The sequence below is a fragment of the Podarcis muralis genome, chromosome 3 (genome assembly GCF_964188315.1).
Source record: "Podarcis muralis chromosome 3, rPodMur119.hap1.1, whole genome shotgun sequence".
NCBI lineage: Eukaryota > Metazoa > Chordata > Lepidosauria > Squamata > Lacertidae > Podarcis > Podarcis muralis.
Window position 1 is genome coordinate 103,057,746 of NC_135657.1, and position 12,652 is coordinate 103,070,397.

General features: G+C 42.0%; 1 long non-coding RNA gene across 1 annotated transcript; it reads right to left on the reverse strand.

Annotated features, from left to right (window-relative positions):
- Window positions 1-8,223: 8,223 nt before the first annotated feature.
- On the reverse strand, window positions 8,224-10,546 carry LOC114593698 (uncharacterized). The gene is made up of 3 exons (XR_013392375.1): window positions 10,524-10,546; window positions 9,408-10,187; window positions 8,224-8,281 (listed from the first exon to the last, which is right to left on the reverse strand). It is a non-coding gene; the product is annotated as an uncharacterized LOC114593698 (long non-coding RNA).
- Window positions 10,547-12,652: the final 2,106 nt, after the last annotated feature.

Genomic DNA, 12,652 nt, shown 5'->3' on the forward strand with positions numbered 1-12,652 from the left:
GTCACTGGATTACAGCTCTCATCAATCCCAATGGCAATATAATAATAATAATTATAATAATTATAGTAATTATAATAATAATTTATTATTTGTACCCCGCCCATCTGGCTGGGCTTCCCCAGCCACTCTGGGCGGCTTCAAAACTTCCCTGAACAGGGCAGCCTTCAGATGTCTTCTAAATGTCAGGTAGTTGTTAATCTCTTTGACATCTGATGGGAGGGCGTTCCACAGGGCGGGTGCCACTACCAAAAAGGCCCTCTGCCTGGTCCCCTGTAGTTTTGCTTCTCACAGTGAGGGAACCGCCAGAAGGCCCTTGGCACTGGACCTCAGTGTCCGGGCTGAATGTTGGGGGTGGAGATGCTCCTTCAGGTATACTGGGCCGAGGTCTCTAGGTGTATTCCCAAGCTATGCACCTGTTCCTTCAGGGGAAATGCAACTCCATCAAGAACATGTCATCTATCCGATTCCCAATCAAGGGCAATATTCTATTTTAAGGCTTTCATACTGCTCCGGGAGTTCTTGTCTTGAAAGGCAGTTTAAAAATGTAAGAAATACACAGATTTTCGTGTTCTGTACTTAATTTTGTTGAGTATATTTATTTTAATTTATTACATTTTTATCCTGTGATTCCTCCAAAGAGGTCAAGGTGACATATAAAGGAGTTTCCAGGCAATCTCCCATTCAATCTACATAAGGCCTCCTCAGCTTCAGAAGTGGAACTAGGTTGGGTGTCTGAAGAACAGAGAAGGTGGCAAGTAACAGGCTCCATCAGTTTCTATACCTTCCCTAATCTGGTTCCCCCTCCCCTGCCAAAAAAACCCCAACCACTTTGCATGCTAACATCAGAAAAAATGTGGGAGCCTTTCATTTCCAACCAAACACAAAACGTATCTTGAAACTCTGGCTGAGGGTGGGGTTGGAGCCTTCTGATTGAGACTGGAATGACTGTTCTTGGCAACTGGCTAATCATTTGCATTCAGATGCCCAAAAGACCAGACATTTCTGTCCTGCAAGAAGTTGTCAAACATGTAGTCGTTTTCTCGGCTCTTCATACCAGCTTTCATCTTTTCCTCTCCCAGATGTTACGAGAGAGAGAGAGAGAGAGAGAGAGAGAGAGAGAGAGAGAGAAAGCTGCATTAATCTAAGAAAGCAAAATACGATGGTTACAGAATTATCTGTTAAATATAGAAGCTGGAGTTCTGTTTTGTGATAGCTCATTACTTGTTCTTCATGTCAGTTAAAAGCACACTCAACTTAGTTTTATGTTGTTGGTAGGGCAGCTCCCTTTCTTTTTCTCTGTGCATGTGTTACGTGCAGTCGCTTGGCTCTGAGTAGAGCTGCATCTGTTAGCAATGAAAAAAGAAAAGAGAGAGAAATTCGAAGCATAAAACATGTTTTCTCACACACACATAAAAGTCTGGGCCACTAAAAGGTGAATATCTTCACCAGGCCTCTCCCAAATACCATAATTTATAATCGCCAAACAAGTGACTCCGTAAAACAGATATATAAAATTACAGTTAGAAATGGGGAAGTTATAATGTTTGCCAGATGAGAATCATGCAGGTTTATGTGCTCAGAATTCAGATCAGTGACCTCTGTTACATTCCCCCCGCATCACAAGATGGAAGGGGATAATAAGATTATTCCACTCTACAGTACGAGTATGCCGAGTGCATTTGAATTAATACTCTGGGCTTTTAATCCTCAAGACATACACCTGCACAATCCTGAAAGGGTAAAAAGTGAGCACCTTTCATTTGTCCTAGACACAAACACGATGTATACCTTATCTCCCACTGATTTTCAAGTTCTGTGTTATTCCTACTATCACTATGGATGTCTGAAAAATTGATGAAAACAGGAGCAGAAATTGCCAGTGTTCACTGATATCTACGTCTGGAATGAAAATCAACTCAGCAAAAATGATCAGTATTCATTGTTGCTGTTGCTTTCAGTCCACAAACAATCACTTACATTCCCTTACCCCGTTTGTATTGTGGTTCCTCTGGAGTGAAATGAATAGGGTGGAATGAATGAATGAATGAGTAGTACATCAGGTTGTGGACATAACTCATGGCCAAAGCTGACATCTGAGCCTCTGTCAGCAAGGTCAGTTCCAAGTGTAAACAAAAACTATGCACCTGGTCTTTTAAGGGAAGTGCAGCCCCATCTAGAACATCATATCCCTGGACTGGTAGGTTTCCACACTTTTGGTTTGTCTAGATTTACTTTCAGTTTATCTTCTTCCAAAATATCAGATGCTGATTTAGAAACCGCACAGGCTTCGTAGGACATGATAGCAGAAAGATATGGAGCTTAGTGCCACCAGCATACCATCCCATGGTCATCATTCCTGTTCCCTAATGATTTCTTCCAGTGGTTTTATGTAAATGTCGAATAGCATAGGAAACAACATCAAATCTTGTGGGACCCTATAGACCACAGCTATCAAGGGGTTGAGCACAAGTCCCCCCAATACTGCTTTTTGAGATTTACCTACAAAGAAAGGCCAGAGGCAGCACAAAATAGTACCCTCACCCCTTTTCTCTGTCAAAGTGGGGAGAACCATCTGGATTTGACTGCTCATTTTTGAGCACCCTAAATCCTCATTTTAAAAGTAAAATTAAATTTAATGTTCCTTCCCCCCGCCACAGTTTACTTGACTTATAATTAAACTGTCCCTCCCTGATGCCTGAGTGAGGGAAATAAAGTAGGGTGACAACTGGAGGGCTATGAACTATGAAATCAAGGTAGCAAGAGTGGCTGGAATTGTATCGTGGGAGCAAGCCCCATTCAATTAATGAGACGTACTTCTGGTTAGACATAGTTATGCTTGAAGACATATATGACTTTGAGATGGACCGTTAGCCATGCCATTAACTTTGAAAGGGGACACATAGGAAAAGTACGGTAATTGGTTTGGAAATATCTGTTGATTGCATATATTTTAATGGAAAATACCAGATGGAAATGCAACAGAATATTGGAATGCATTGAGGCATGCTCATAAATCCCTAGTTGCCTCTAAATGCTCAAGCACCATACTCAAAAGTGGAATATTGGGCACTGACCAGTAATTATAATGGGTTCTTTGATAGAGAATGTACCACTGTCATTTCATTGATGGGCACAAGTTTCTAAGCACATTCAGTTGCGTGTGTTTGGAAATCAGGTATGCTGATTAGTTGGGGCTTCAGATCATAGGGAGACTTCTATGTGCATGTGCCTGCAGGATGTTGTGGGTGCACTTATGTGCATACCCCTGCCCTCTTCCTCTGTTTTCCACACTGTGTGTTCAGGCAAATGCCTGAGCATGGCTCTTCTCAGGCTAATATATGTCAGAATGGAAATGGCAGTCACATTGTGTTATATATGAACCTCTGGAGCAGCTGTTTTTTAAAAAATCTTTTTAAAAGAATTTATTTTAAGGGGAAAGGAAAAGCCATTTCTTGAAATCAAGAACAGGTAGCAAGCCTAGGTGAGTGACAAAAATGGGCATTTCTTCAGAACATTTGTCAAACAAAAAGCGCTTGGATTCACTGAACTTGGTTTAAGCACTCTGAGGTTTCCTTTCCCCTACATGTTGCAAACACATTGGACACTTTGGAACCTTACAGTCCCGAGTGCATTTTATGTTCTCAGCATGTGGCATGTTATGTTATTTGAGTACTTTGTAATGACATTGAGTAACTAGAGATGGGTGAAGCAGTTCAGTCTAAATAGGAACCAGCCCACACCTTTGCCCACCCAAAAGTGACCTCAACCCAGGCCTTCCTTTTTGCAGTCAGGATTGGTTCAGAGGGGTCAGCTGTTGAATTGTCAGCTGGTGGCCAGACATGAGAACAGACAAACCCAATTACTGCCTTCCTCCCTCATCTGGAGGTTAAATATACTTTGTGTGCTCCTTCCATATTATTGCGGTTAAGACTTGAATTGAGACCCTTCTGCTCTGAAGGTAGCAGTTTCTGCCAAAGAGAGCCAAATGGTGGCTTCCATTTAGCTGAACCGGTAGCAAACACCTGGTCACTTCTCGGGTGAAAGCTTCCTTCAGATCCTCTGCATCAACATCGCTTATCAGCATCTTTCCCTTGTCTAAAGTGCTTTCAAGACTTATTTCTGTGGCTTGACTAATACGATTTTTCTCACCAAGGGGCAAAGGCTGCAGAGGGGAGATCCGTTTCCAGACAATTTTCAATTGTGGGTCCCTCAACTAGCAGATTTATGTAGAAAACCAAGCTGGTTTGAAGCCTTCTTCACTTGCAGGTTTGCTGCACTGAGAAGATTCCTGCTTGCCATTGAAGCCTGGACTCTTTCTCAAATAGAACCAGGAAAAATCCAGTACTTGGAAATTAAAAACCTCTCCCCCTTGCCCATGGCCTCTTAAAGCCACAAGGGAAGGAAATGTCGTTTTCTGCCTCTTGGGAGTTTTGCTGTGGTCACGATGATTTTTGCTTGAGTGAGGCAATGGATTGGCAACTTGTCCTGCAGAGCTGCAGGATCCAGTCTGCTCAGTCAGAAGAATTTATTGTGGTTCCAATGGAGGTTTCATTGCTGATTGATATGGTCATTTGAGATGTTGTTGTTTAGTCGTTTAGTCATGTCTGACTCTTCATGACCCCATGGACCAGAGCATGCCAGGCACTCCTGTCTTCCACTGCCTCCCACAGTTTGGTTAAACTCATGCAGGTAGCTTCAAGAACACTATCCAACCATCTCGTCCTCTGTCTTCCCCTTCTCCTTGTGCCCTCCATCTTTCACAACATCAGGGTCTTTTCCAGGGAGTCTTCTCTTCTCATGAGGTGGCCAAAGTATTGGAGCCTCAGCTTCAGGATCTGTCCTTCCAGTGAGCACTCAGGGCTGATTTCCTTAAGAATGGAGAGGTTTGATCTTCTTGCAGTCCATGGGACTCTCAAGAGTCTCCTCCAGCACCATAATTCAAAAGCATCAATTCTTTGGCGATCAGCTTCTTAATGGTCCAGTTCTCACTTCCATACATCACTACTGGGAAAACCATAGCTTTAACTATACGGACCTTTGTTGGCAAGGTGATGTCTCTTTTGAGATACTTCCTTGTAATTCATATCCTTCACTTTGTGCGTATGGGCTACAAAAACACAGCAAGCAGCATAGGAACTCTTCCAAGAGACCTCCTCCCCTTTCCCAAAATAATTTCAGGAGGTGAACTGATGCAACACAACCTTATAGCCATTGTGATGTTCCCAGATTCTCCCACAAGGGCCTGTCCCCAGGTAGTCAGTAAGTTAACTCCCTCAGCTACTCTGCTGAGGCCTAACTTCCCTCAAAATACCTGCTGCAGCAGCCTACTGACTTAGAGCAAGAAAGCAGTACAATTCTCCATTTTTATTCTTACTCAAAGACTTCTACACAAGATACATGGGGTGAGCTATATTTATGTTAGAATCTATCCAGGCCAGAACACAGACACTTAAAATATAAACATATATTTAATTAGGGAACACAGCACCCAGAGCAAGTAGTCATTGTATAACAAATTCTTTAAGAGTTCTATTTTCTTGCCCTGCCATAATTTTCAATCATTTTTCTATTTACTCTTCTGTCACTTCCATGGATGCCTATTTTGTTCTAGGTTAAGCTATATAATTGATTGCCCTTAGGTCTAGAAACCACATAAACTTCCAGGGCCGAACCCAGAATTTTGTAATGTAGTTCTCCAACCAACTAATGTGTTTAAAATAATGCAAATACTAGAGTAGAGTGTGCATTAAAATATACATATTAGTGAAAAGAACACCCCAAAATGCATTATATTGCGGGAAACTGCTGTCACTAATTAGGGAGAATTGCATTTTAAAAATGTGAATATTAGGAGAAATTCACACAACAGTGCCGATGAATTTTCATGGGAACTTGAAAAACAGCAACCCTCAAACCTATATGGAAATGTGGAGAAATGAATTTAAGATTGGAAAAATGAGAAAATGGGAGAGTCAGAAATTGACAGATTTCCACGTCCTGAATAGAAACTTCTGACCTTTATGCGGTGTAGTGGTTAAGAGCGGTGGTCTCGTAATCTGGGGAACCAGGTTCGCATCTCCGTTCCTCCACATGCAGCTGCTGGGTGACCTTGGGCTTCTCTAAAGTCTCTCAACCCCACTCACCTCACAGAGTGTTTGTTGTGGGGGAGGAAGGGAAAGGAGAATGTTAGCCACTTTGAGACTCCTTGGGGTAGTGATAAAGCGGGATATCAAATCCAAACTCCTCCTCCTCCTCTTCTTCTTCTTCTTCTTCTTCTTCTTCTTCTTCTTCTTCTTCTGCTTGAATGCAAGGTCTTGTATGGTTTAGAATCACTTCTGTCGCTTTGCCCCACTTTTGACTGCAGCCACACTCACCAACAGCATGCAGGCCCTGAAAGGTTGCCAATGATGGACTAGGTCCCTTTGGGCTGAAAAATGCCTGCCCCTCTTTTTTGGAATACGGACTCATATATGCAACTGAAGCTTTGTTAACTTCCCTGGCAGTCCCTGGCAGCAAAATATAACCAATTCTTATGTAACACACAATATAATCATTTCAAGCAGTCCTACCTCCCCACCCCAGCTTACTGTGCCTAGCAAGCTTCAGAAATAATTCTCACCAAAGCATTTCACCTAAGAAACCCTATGAACCTCTTTGCATTTAATCCCTTATATAAATGAATGTCTTCTGTGTTCACGCCATTGCTGTTTTATGGAACGTGGATGCCAGTGAAGTGGCCCTTGAAATGAACAAGGTTCATTGTTGATCAATGTGCAGTAGAGGATCCAACCGGTTTTTCCCCCCTTTCCATTTACACATGCTTGATAATTTGATTAAAGCTGATAAACAGCATGAAGCATCTGATCTGTAAAAGGTTAAGGAAGAGTACATGGCTAAATATGTGCTTAATTTTTATCTACGTCAGATATTCAAGCTGTTCTAATGAAAATATTTATAATGCATTCTGTAAAGATTTAATCCGATCTCTTTCCTGATGGATGAACTCTCGCTTCAAGAAAGATACACACAGCCACTCTCTCCTTTTAGCGCAGTTTCAGTGATGATAAAATCACCACAACGAAGTTGAACTCAGTTGCATTAAGACTGGTGTGTTTACCCGCAGAAAAATTTCTCGGGTGTAGACTTTACCTGCAAGAACCTTTCTCAAGAAAAGACTTTCAGTACAAAATTTGGAGTTTTGCGAATTTTGAAGGATGGTTGTTTCAGTTTTCATATTGTTTTGGAATGTGTGGATAAGGTTAGGTTCGCCTTTAAATGTGAAGTGAATCAAATTTCTTCTCCATCCCTAACCGCTACCTGCCTCTGCCAAACTCTGCCAGTGAAAACTCTCCAAACCACTGTGGAGCCCCCTGGTGTGTCTGACAAAAACGGCTCATGGTAGACAGCAAAAAGACCCCAAATAAGATATCCCATGGGGGCAATATCCTATTTCGTTCATCTTTTAATGCACTAAATATGTGCAATCCCATCTGAATATAATCCCAGTTTGAACCTAAGAGCTTCCCTGCAGGCTCAACTGTTCTGACATCATGTTCTCAACAGTGGCTAACCAGATGTGTACAGGAGTCCCACAAACAGGACTTGTGTTCCACTTTGCCATCTCCTCTCAACATACATCATTCTGTGGCCACTGAGCATGCTCAGTCACCACTGTGCTGTCTTGGGAATCTCGCCCACATTAGGATCTTAAAAAAAAAGAAAAAGTCGTGGCATTTCTGCAAACTTTGAGGTTTCTCCATCCCTGCTGAGACTTCTCTCTTCTGTATAGATGGTGCCATTTTGCTTACCCACACTTGGAGAATGAGTTTGCTATTAATATGTAGGATTTTGCATTCAACAAAGGATAGACTGTGACACAAATCATCTTTCAGGTAGGTAGCCGTGTTGGTCTGACGCAGCTGAAATAAATAAATAAAAATTAAAAATTGCCCCTTAGCACCTTAGAGACCAACTAAGTTTGTTCTGGGTATAAGCTTTCGTGTGCATGCCCACTTCTTCAGACGCACTTCTTCAGATACACAAATCATCTTTGACATTTTAAAACGAGAACCTGGGAAGCTTTGTTCCTTTGGGAATGTTCTAATCCATGGATTCTTTTGAAAACATGCAAATTCGTTAACCTCGAATGATTAAGCTGGGGTTGCCATCCTCTTTGGACCAGGGAGGACATTTGAAATTTGGAGAAAATGTTGTAGGTAGGTGCTAGTCACCAAATGGCTGCTGCAAGTTGTGTGAGGTAACACAAAAATGGCCACCACATCTTAAAAAAAGGGCAGAAAAAGAGACAGGAACACAAGATGCCCACAAAATTGTTGAGTGCATCATCAGCCAGTTTAATATACAGCTTGAAGATCAGTGCATGAACAGTGTCTGGGACAACAGAGAGCAAGAGGATCTTTGGCCTAGTAGCCAAAAGAAGATAGCTGTGTTTTATGAGTTAATGTGAACAAGTGAAGAGATGTGCTTGTCCCTCAATATCTGTCTGGATTCTCACAGATTTATGAAGGCTCATAATTGCTGTCTATGGAGTGGCACAATAACAGTTATTTATATCACTTGCTAAATAAATTTTCATACGAAATTAATTTCCAGGAATAGATGTAGTAGTCAGTTTTCTCTGTCCTAATCCTTTCCTCTGAATCGTCTTATTATGGCAAGTTTGGGATCTGGCCCACATTTACGACATTCTTAGCTAATGTAGACACTGCATTCCTATCTTGATATTTGCCATGTGTTGGGCCCAACTTGAAATACATAATCCTGTTCCCCCCTACACACACACACACACACACACACACACACACACACACACGACAATTAGTTCATACCATATGCAGCACAATCCTATGCATGTTTACTCAGAAGTAAGTCCTACTGCGCTCAATGGGATTTATTCCTTACTAAGTGTGCATTGCAGCCTTAGTCAATATGGTGAACTTGACTTCAGACTAGCAGCAGCAAAGACAACATTTAAAAATGAGAATTGTTTAAATACAATCGTAATGTCTTGCATGGAGAAAGATGCTTTTATTAACCGATTTCTAATTTGTTACTGCTTTTTTTCATTTACCATTAAAAGCACCTCTTTACAAAATGCTAGGAAGTTACATGTATCCATTAAACGGCCCTTCACTGAAATAATCTATCCTTGTTCGTTTTAGCTATTTTTAGCTTTCGGCCCCAGATCTGGAGACTATGATTTCTGGAAGTGAGTCCACTTCTCTCATGTTGCAGCAATGCATGTTTACGGAATTTGGTATCTGGGTCTTGTTCAACATTACAGAGGAGATTTCATGCAGAAATATAGACGCTGTTTAAATTATAGCGGTGGAGATTCTCAAAATGTTGGGCTCAACTAAGGAGACACAGGGCTTCTCCACACTTACCTTTTCTCTTTTCTCTTCACAGTCGCAGCCTGTAGCTCCATCTCAGTCTCTACCACTGGAATGAATGGGATTTTGGCAGAACCATGACCCGTCCCATAAATGTCAAAGTAGCCTGCACCTGACTGAGGAGTGGAATATAGGTAGGCAGGGGGATAAATTGCATGTTTGTGCTCTGATCGCCAAATAACGAGCAAGTTTCCAAACGTCCCTGGTCCAAACGTTTCTGGAGAACACCTGTACACCTTCACTGGTTAATGTCTGCTGTATGAAAGGAGGTCTGTTCAGCATCCAAACAGGTAAAATGAAGGATTGTCTTGCTGCCTGTTTGAAAGGCAGTAGGTAGAAAGCTGACGCAAAGCAGGCGCCCTGCTGCACCTGATGTGTGTCTGCTTCATGTCTGTAGTCCTCATACATTTCGTTTAGCTTTGGGACCTGCTTCCCTTTTATGGCGGGGAGGGAACTGGAAGGACTATAAGGACAATGTCACCATTGAAATATTAAGGATATGCCAAAGAGGCATAAATACTGCCTTGGTGTGTCAAATCCAAAGAGGCCTTCGGAGATCATAAGAGTACTAACAGAGATCCCAAGCCACCGAATGAGACCATATTTATGGAGTTTCGCTTGATGTATTAATGACCTAGATAAAGATGTGTGTTTTTCCACAATTAGTTTGGTCTTTGCTTAGATATGTAACATCAATAGGGCTTGCCAGGTAGTTCATTGGCGATGACAGTAAATCTCTCTTCCTATGGCTTACAGTCATCCTATAAATATAGCCTGGAAAAGAAAGAAGAATTGGAATGGAGCAGAACTGCTTTTGGGAAACACTGAAACAGAAAGTTTTCACAACCCAGGGGTAGGATGTGTTGTGTGTGTGTGTGTGTGTGTGTGTGTGTGTGGTGTGTGTGTGTGTAGATATATAAAGTTTGAATATATGCAGTGTTCAGACTCTTTATATTCAAAAGAAGTTTACTTTCATAAACATATAATTAAGAAAGACATATCTCATGCTTATTCGCTTTGTTCCTTATAGACAGCACAGGTTTATCCCTATTAACATTTAGGGATCTTCCTCTGTCTGCTTCACCCCAGACAGACCACACTGACACACACCGTCCTCTGCAGCATCCAGGGAACCTCTCTCATCAGCTATTCTCCTTCATAAACAGAGAGAGAAAGAACAGAAAACAGTTAAAAATGACAGTTACTTGAATAACAGTCACAACAGAATGGAATGCCTCTCTCATGTGACTCACAGTCAGCCAATCACATGAGAGAGCTACTGCCAATGGAAAAACCCCATGCTAAAAATACACAGCAATTCTGTGTATTAGGGAGCCTGTGGTCCTCCAAAGGTTGTTCAGCTCACACCAACCACAGCCAGCATGGCCAATGGTCAGGGATGATGAGGGCATTGTAATCCAACAATATGTGGCAGGTCACAGATTTACTGCCCCTGTTATAACCATATTGACTTTTCTGCTTATGTTGGGCCAAGAGTGACAGAGCTGATGTAACAGTGCTGCATGGTCCAAGCCAAATACTCGTATAAGCACATTTTACATTCCTCCATTTCAAGAGGAGGGAGTTTAGCCTATGCTTATGTATTGTTTGTGTGCATATTACTTCTACTTATACACCACTTTTTGAGGTGTAAGGAGAAAGAAAGGGGCTCTGTGGGAGACAGCAAATGAGGAGGAACTTTCCCTCAACTCACAGATACAAGACCCTTTTTGAGTGTTGAGGCTTTGAACTCCTCCATTGTAGGCTCAGGATGTATATGTGTGTGAATAAACCATATATCACAAAGACACCATAGTCTCTGCTGTGCCTCATTCCCAGAAGGAAACATGAACCCTGGGTAACTCACACTGCTCAGAGATAGGGGTGACATGCAACAATATGTTTCTGGTCAATTTTGAGAATGTATCTCAGTGCTGTTTTCTAAAAAACTTAGTTTCTTGTAAACAATGTGGCACAGTGGCGTAGTGTGGGTTGCCAACACCAAGGGCCATGTGAATGGCAGGGAGGGAGACGGAGTATATGTTGTCTGGAGAAGTCACTTCCTGGTTCATACAGAGAAGCCGTTTTCAATGGAGCCCAGATACAGTGCACAGCTGTATTGAGTCAGCACTTGGTGTTGAAATTTTGCACCCCTGACAATTTTGCACCTGGGGCAACTGTCCCTGTGTGCCCACCCCCATGTGGGTGGAAAAGAAGGAGAGGGTGTTTAGAGGGGAGTAGGTATCAGGGTGCGGGAGGCGGGGCTTCTGATTTGGATCAGATTAAAATCTGAACTGGATAAGAGCTTGCTGATAATTTGAGACAAGTGTTGTGAGCTGCTGAGATTCATATTACTGATCTAAGAAATGTAGGACACAGCACTGTCACTAATGATTACACTAGATCGTTAATGACTGCTTTAGTTCTCTTTGAAAGCAGCCAAAGATCAGGCACCCTTTTTCTCTCAAAGCGTCAAGGAGTCAAGCATTTGCACCAGAATTTTATCACTAGTTTCCTGCTGATGTTTACCACTGGCAGTGTCTCAACTCCAGCGGCTTCCTTAGGAATAGTTCAGAACTAAATCCAATTTAGTTGTTGAAGGAGGATCCAACACGCCAGTAGAATCATGCTTTAGTGCTCAAATTAAATGGTTTCTGGATTCAGAGTAACTCTTTACAAAAATAGCTGAGTAATGTGTCATTCTTGAATACACTCCCCCCCCCATTTAATTTTAAAGCAGTATTTAGCTGTCAATGAAAGGGCATGTATACACCTCCAAAATGAATAGCTGAATTCTTCATGAGAGAAGAACAAGGAGCCCAATAATAAGGCAAAAGGAGCATCTCCATGCCCATTGTTCAGCCCGGACACTGAGGTCCAGTGCTGAGGGCCTTCTGGGGGTTCTCTCACTGTGAGAAGTGAGATTACAGGGAACCAGGCAGAAGGGCTTCTTGGTAGTGGTGCCTGCCCTGTGGAACGCCCTCCCATCAGATGTCAAGGAAACAAACAACTATCTGACTTTTAGAAGACATCTGAAGGCAGCCCTGTTTAGGGAAGTTTTTAATATTCAATGTTTTATTCTGTTTTAGTCCTCTGTTGGGAGCTGCCCAGAGTGGCTGGGGAAACCCAGCTGGATGGGTGGGGTATAAATAATAAATAATAAATCATTATTATTATTATTATTATTATTATTATTATTATTATTATTATTATTGAAGTGTGCTGCAAGAAAGTAAAAG